Genomic DNA, 5,345 nt, shown 5'->3' with positions numbered 1-5,345 from the left:
GTGCCAGATCCCAGGGCCTGGAAGAGAGCTGGGAAGGAGGCTCCTCTTCATTTCACACCCAGAGACCCCATAGAAGGGCCAAGGGGAGAATAAAGGGCAGGAGGTGAAGCTAGCCCTGAGCCTCTGTCCCACCCCCACTTCCTCAAAAGTGGAGCTTTCCGAGCTTCAGTGGGGCTGGGGCAGTGGCCCTAACACAATGGCCTTTCTGCACCATATAGGGCAGGGAGAGCTCTGCCTGGGCACAGGGGGAATGGGATGGGGTCAGACCAAGGAAAGGGGGGGAGGGGAATGGGTGTAAGGGAAAGAGCTCCTGCCCCAGAAGAAGGAAATTTGGGGGACAGAGGGAAGGACCCAGTTCCACAGAGAGGGGAGAGAGTTTCTGTGAGTACCAGGGGCCTCCATTTCCCCTTCCATTAGCTCCCCATTTACAGGGAGCCAGAGCAGGAGGGAGTGGGAGTTGCTGGTGGCCTCAGAGGCAGAGCCCCTGCAGCGCCTTGGGCACCTGGCGCAAGTGCCAGATGATGCGGAGCTGGTGCACCACATTGGCTGTGACGTCCTCCTGCTGCAAGGGAACGAGGACCCGTCAGAGACTCAGACGCCCCCGCGGAATCAGGGCACCTGGAACCAGCAGCATTTCCACCCAGCACCCGCCCACCTCTGAGGGATGGATTCCCCCTCCTGGCCCCCAGCATGGAGTCTTGTTGTCCTTTCTAGTGACCTCCAGTACCAACCCCCCTTCTTGTCGGGTGAGCTCCTGCCACCTCCCCCTCAGTGCCCCTGACAGCTGTTCCACCTCCAAGCCACAGCTCAAGTTCTCAGGCCCCTCTCCTCCGCCCCCACCCAGGTTGGGCAGGGAGGGGGCTCTAGCAGGGGGGGCAGGAGGGATTCTGGCAGCAGTGAAGTGGGATGTGGGGAGGTTGAGACCTTTCCCCAAGTCATCCCAGCCACTAATGCTGAAGCCGCAGGATGGCAGCCCTGGTCAGCAGCCCCTGCTGCCTGAATCCTTCCATTCTCTCTAGAGCGGGTCCAGCCCTGCCAGCAGCAGGACAAGCTTCCCCCGCCCATGTGCCTCAGCCCTTCCTGGTCAGTCGCCATCACCCATCAGTCCTTGGCCTCCCAGGCTGCCAGTGATGGGAGCAACTCTGGGTGGTGGCTCGGGTGACAGGAGAGGCTCGCAGAGGGCACTTAGAGGTCTCTGCTGCCCTTCCCAAGAACATAAGTCCGTGATGAGGCAAAGCTTGTCATTAATTAGCCTCGCTAAAGAGCTGGGTTGGAGCTGCTCCGGGGACAAGCTGGTTCCCTCCTGCTCATGGAGGTGAATTCATCTCCCTTCCCAGTAGCACCTGCTCTCACTCTCATTCCCCACCAGTCTCCTTGCTGCCAGGCCAGGGAATGGCCATAGGATGGGAATGAGGACTGGGCCCCACCCCAATCTCCTGAGTCTAATGCAGCTGCTTACCTTGTCCACCATCAGCTGCTGGGCTTCCCTCAGGAGGGAGTAGGTGAGGAGCAGCCCAGCCTGGCTGACACGCAGCAGAGGGTCGTGGATGGCCAGCACTGCCATCCGGAGGAAGAATCTTCTCTGCCCCTCCGAGAAGAACTTTCCAAAGACCTAAAGCCAACCAGATGTGAGACTTCAGCAGATTGCCCAGAATCAGGCTCCAAATCCTGGACTAGAATGGCATCTCCATCTAGTGGCTCCAGGAGGCAGCCACCCGCACTTCCAGAGCTGTGTCATGCCCTGGCAGAGTGTCCTTACCTCCCCCACCTTGGCTGTGTTCTTGTAGCCCAGGAGCCTGCTGTCCTGGTGCCAGTCCCAGACCCACGAGACTTTGGCCTCATGGATGATCAGGCGTGGGAAAAAGACACACACACACATTTGTCATTCTGGTTGCAACTTTTAGGTCTGTAATCAAGTGACCAAAGAGATTGAAGTGTTCTCCGACTGGTTTTTGAATGTTATAATTCTTGATGTCTGATTTGTGTCCATGTATTCTTTTACATAGAGACTGTCCAGTTTGACCAACGTACATGGCACGGGGCATTGCTGGCACATGATGGCATATATCACATTGGTAGATGTGAAGGTGAATGAGCCTCTGACAGTGTGGCTGATGTTATTAGGCCCTCTGATGGTGTCCCCTGAATAGATATGTGGACACAATTGGCAACAGGCTTTGTTGCAAGGATAGGTTCCTGGGTTAGTGGTTCTGTTGAGTGGTGTGTGGTTGCTGGTGAATATTTGCTTCAGGTTGGGGGGCTGTCTGTAAGCAAGGACTGGCCTGTCTCCCAGGATCTGTGAGAGTGATGGGTCGTCCTTCAGGATAGGTTGTAGATCCTTGATGATGCGTTGGAGAGGTTTTAGTTGGGGGCTGAAGGTGACGGCTAGTGGCTACTACAGGACAGGCCCAACAAAGAAAATAACAGAATGCCACAAGGTGCCACAAGTACTCCTTTTGTTTTTGCAAATACAGACTAACACGGCTGCTACTCTGAAACCAGATAAAATAGAATATTTCAGCTATTCTATTATGTCATAATCTGATCTGAGTAAACGTGATAGGACACCTCATATTATGCACTACTCCTATCCACACACACACACACACAGACACACACACCTCCTGGTGTTGGGAGGGGAACAGGAGAAAGGACAAAAGAAGCAAGAGAAGAAGGGAAAGGAGGGAGGGAGGGAGCAAAAGGTGAAACAAAAAGGACAAACCCTAATGTCCCCACTGATTCTAAGGGACAAAATTCTAGGTGTGGAATTAAATTCTGCCTCCTTAAGCTCGTGTTTTCCACGCCTAGAATTTAACTGTCACCAGATGGATCAGACTGAACAGGTTTCAAACCTCGAGGAGGCTCTTACCTTCTAAACAGGGACGTCTGTTTTCTAGTAAAATCAGTAAAAGGAAAGGAGAAAACTCGAAAGAGGTTCCTCCTGGTGCTCACGTACGTGAACCCTAATACTCTCTCAGTCCTCAAAGAGAGATCTCAAGAAGGAGACTTGCTGAAGCAAAGCCACAGGGGTCTCCGAGGTTTCCCTGGCCCCTCGCCCCTGTCCTGCCTGGCTGATGTCAGCATCTCTCTGTGAGGTCACCACCTCCCCACCACCTTTGACCAATAGCCTGAGGTCCTGCAAAAGGCCTTTGTGATGTCACTGCCACACCCCTCCCTTGCTGTGCTAATGTCCTCCCACTGGACAGACACTTTGGAGGTTTGAGCTGCTCCCTGTGGATCACCCCACCCAATGAGTGTTCGTTCTAGGAAGCAAGCCGGCTAGACAGTAAAACATCACACGCTGCTCCCCATGCTACACTCAGTTTTTCACATATGAGCAGACTTTATGGCCAGAAGAGACCATTAGAGCATCTAATCTGACCCCCTGCGTATCACAGGCCTCCAGTATGACACAATAGCTACTTTTGGGGCAAACACATTCCAGAAAGGCATCTAGTCTTCAATAAATGACATCAAGCGATGGAGAATCCACCACTTTCCTTGGTAGCTTGTTCCTGTGGTGAATCATCCTTGCTGTTGAATATTTGTGCCTTATTTGTAATATGAATTTGTCTCTTTTCACCTTCCAGCCATTGGGTCTTGTTATGCCTTTCTCTGCTAGATTAATGATACCTTTAATACCCGATATTTTCTCTCCATTAAGGCACTTCAACACTTCAATGAAGTCACCTTTCAATCTGCTTTTGATAAGCTAAACAGGTTGAGCTCTTTCAATAGCTCACTAGAAGGCATGTTTTCTCCAGCCCTCAGAACATTTGGTGGCTCTTTGCTGTCCCATCTCCAATTTCACAACATCTTTTTCAAATGAGGACACCAAAACCGGATGCAGTATTCCAATATCAGCCTCACTGATGCCGTGCCCCCTCCTGTGATGTTATTGACATAATCTGTAACTGGATAGATCACTGTTGCGACCACTGTTATATATTTGCAGCCACTATTGTATAAAGGTTGTCACGTAAGGGGTCTATGGAGAGGTTATGATTGGCGGATTTTCATTATGCTATCTGTATATGTGTATCATTTTTGTAGTTGAAGTTATGAATACTGACTCTATACTGTCTGTATTTCAAACTTGTGCTATGCTTCCGGGGAACACCCCAAACAAGTTGGTGTCAGCTGTGCCTAGCCTGCTTGATGGCCCATTAAGGACCATCAGCTATACAATCGACCCATTGAGAGAAGGCAGATACACCTTGTGACTCAGCAAGGTATGCAGGGACCTGCCTATGGACAGAACTCAGGTTTTTCTATGCCACGGGCTGGATAGAGTGTCCTTGGGACAAAGAAAGCAAAGACCACATGGCAAGAGACTATAAAAGGCTGATGCCTCGCCTCCATCTTGTCTTCAGTCCTGCTTCATCCCTCTGGAGGGACTTTGCTACAAACTGAACCTTTGAACCAAGGACTGAATGACCCATCCCAGCTGTGGAGGTTCTCCAGAGACTTGATTTGAACCTGCAGTTTATTCTATGCTACAAGCCTGAACCAAGAACTTTGCCATTACTGTATGTATTTCATTTAACCAGTTCTAGCTCTCATCTATATGTTTTTCCCTTTATGAATGAACCTTTAGATTTTAGCGTGGGGCAGGAGCGGTGACTGCGGGCGGGGGGTGGAGGGGGCCTGGGCTGTGGAGGGTCCCACCGAAAAAGGGAAGGATCTGAGGGGTAAGGGCAGGCTCAGAGTCAGTCTGCCCTGGCAGTAGAGGAAGGGGGGCAGTAGGCCTGTAGTGTAGGATTCTGCTCTGATAACTGAGCATGCTCAGTACACCATAAGTAGCACATTCCTATGCAGAGCAGAATCCTACACTACACCTGGACTGATCCCAGTGATCGCTCCCCCCAGAGCCGCCTCCCAGCTGCTCCTGGGTCCTAGCGATAAACCCACCACCCTGCAGCCCCCCCTGCCCCAGGCACTTGTCATCAGGGGCTCCATACAGAGGCAGCTTCTCTCAGCATTAAGGGGGCATCATGCAAAGAAGCCAATAGACTCATGAGCAGACAGACAGGAGAGGATTCCAGGGAGGGGGAGATGGGGCATATGTGGGGAGACTCCTGGTGCGTGGGGGGGTCTCGGTGCCATTCACCCAGTGTCACCCTGGTGCCCCACCTGTTTCGTGGGGGGAGTGCCTAGGTCACACCTGAGTGAGCAGTGGGGCAGCCAGCACCACTCCTCCTCACCGCTGCAGTGTGGGACAGCCTCCTGACCCCATCCCCCTCCACATACACACACAGATTGGGCCCTAAACTCATGCCTAGATTGCCAGTGCCTTAATCTGGGTTTGACCTCACTTGATCCCTTCAGGGTTGGGGTTTTGGAGA

Source organism: Natator depressus, chromosome 14 (genome assembly GCF_965152275.1).
Source record: "Natator depressus isolate rNatDep1 chromosome 14, rNatDep2.hap1, whole genome shotgun sequence".
NCBI lineage: Eukaryota > Metazoa > Chordata > Testudines > Cheloniidae > Natator > Natator depressus.
The sequence above is the reverse complement of the archived record's forward strand: the minus strand, read 5'-3'. Positions refer to the sequence as shown.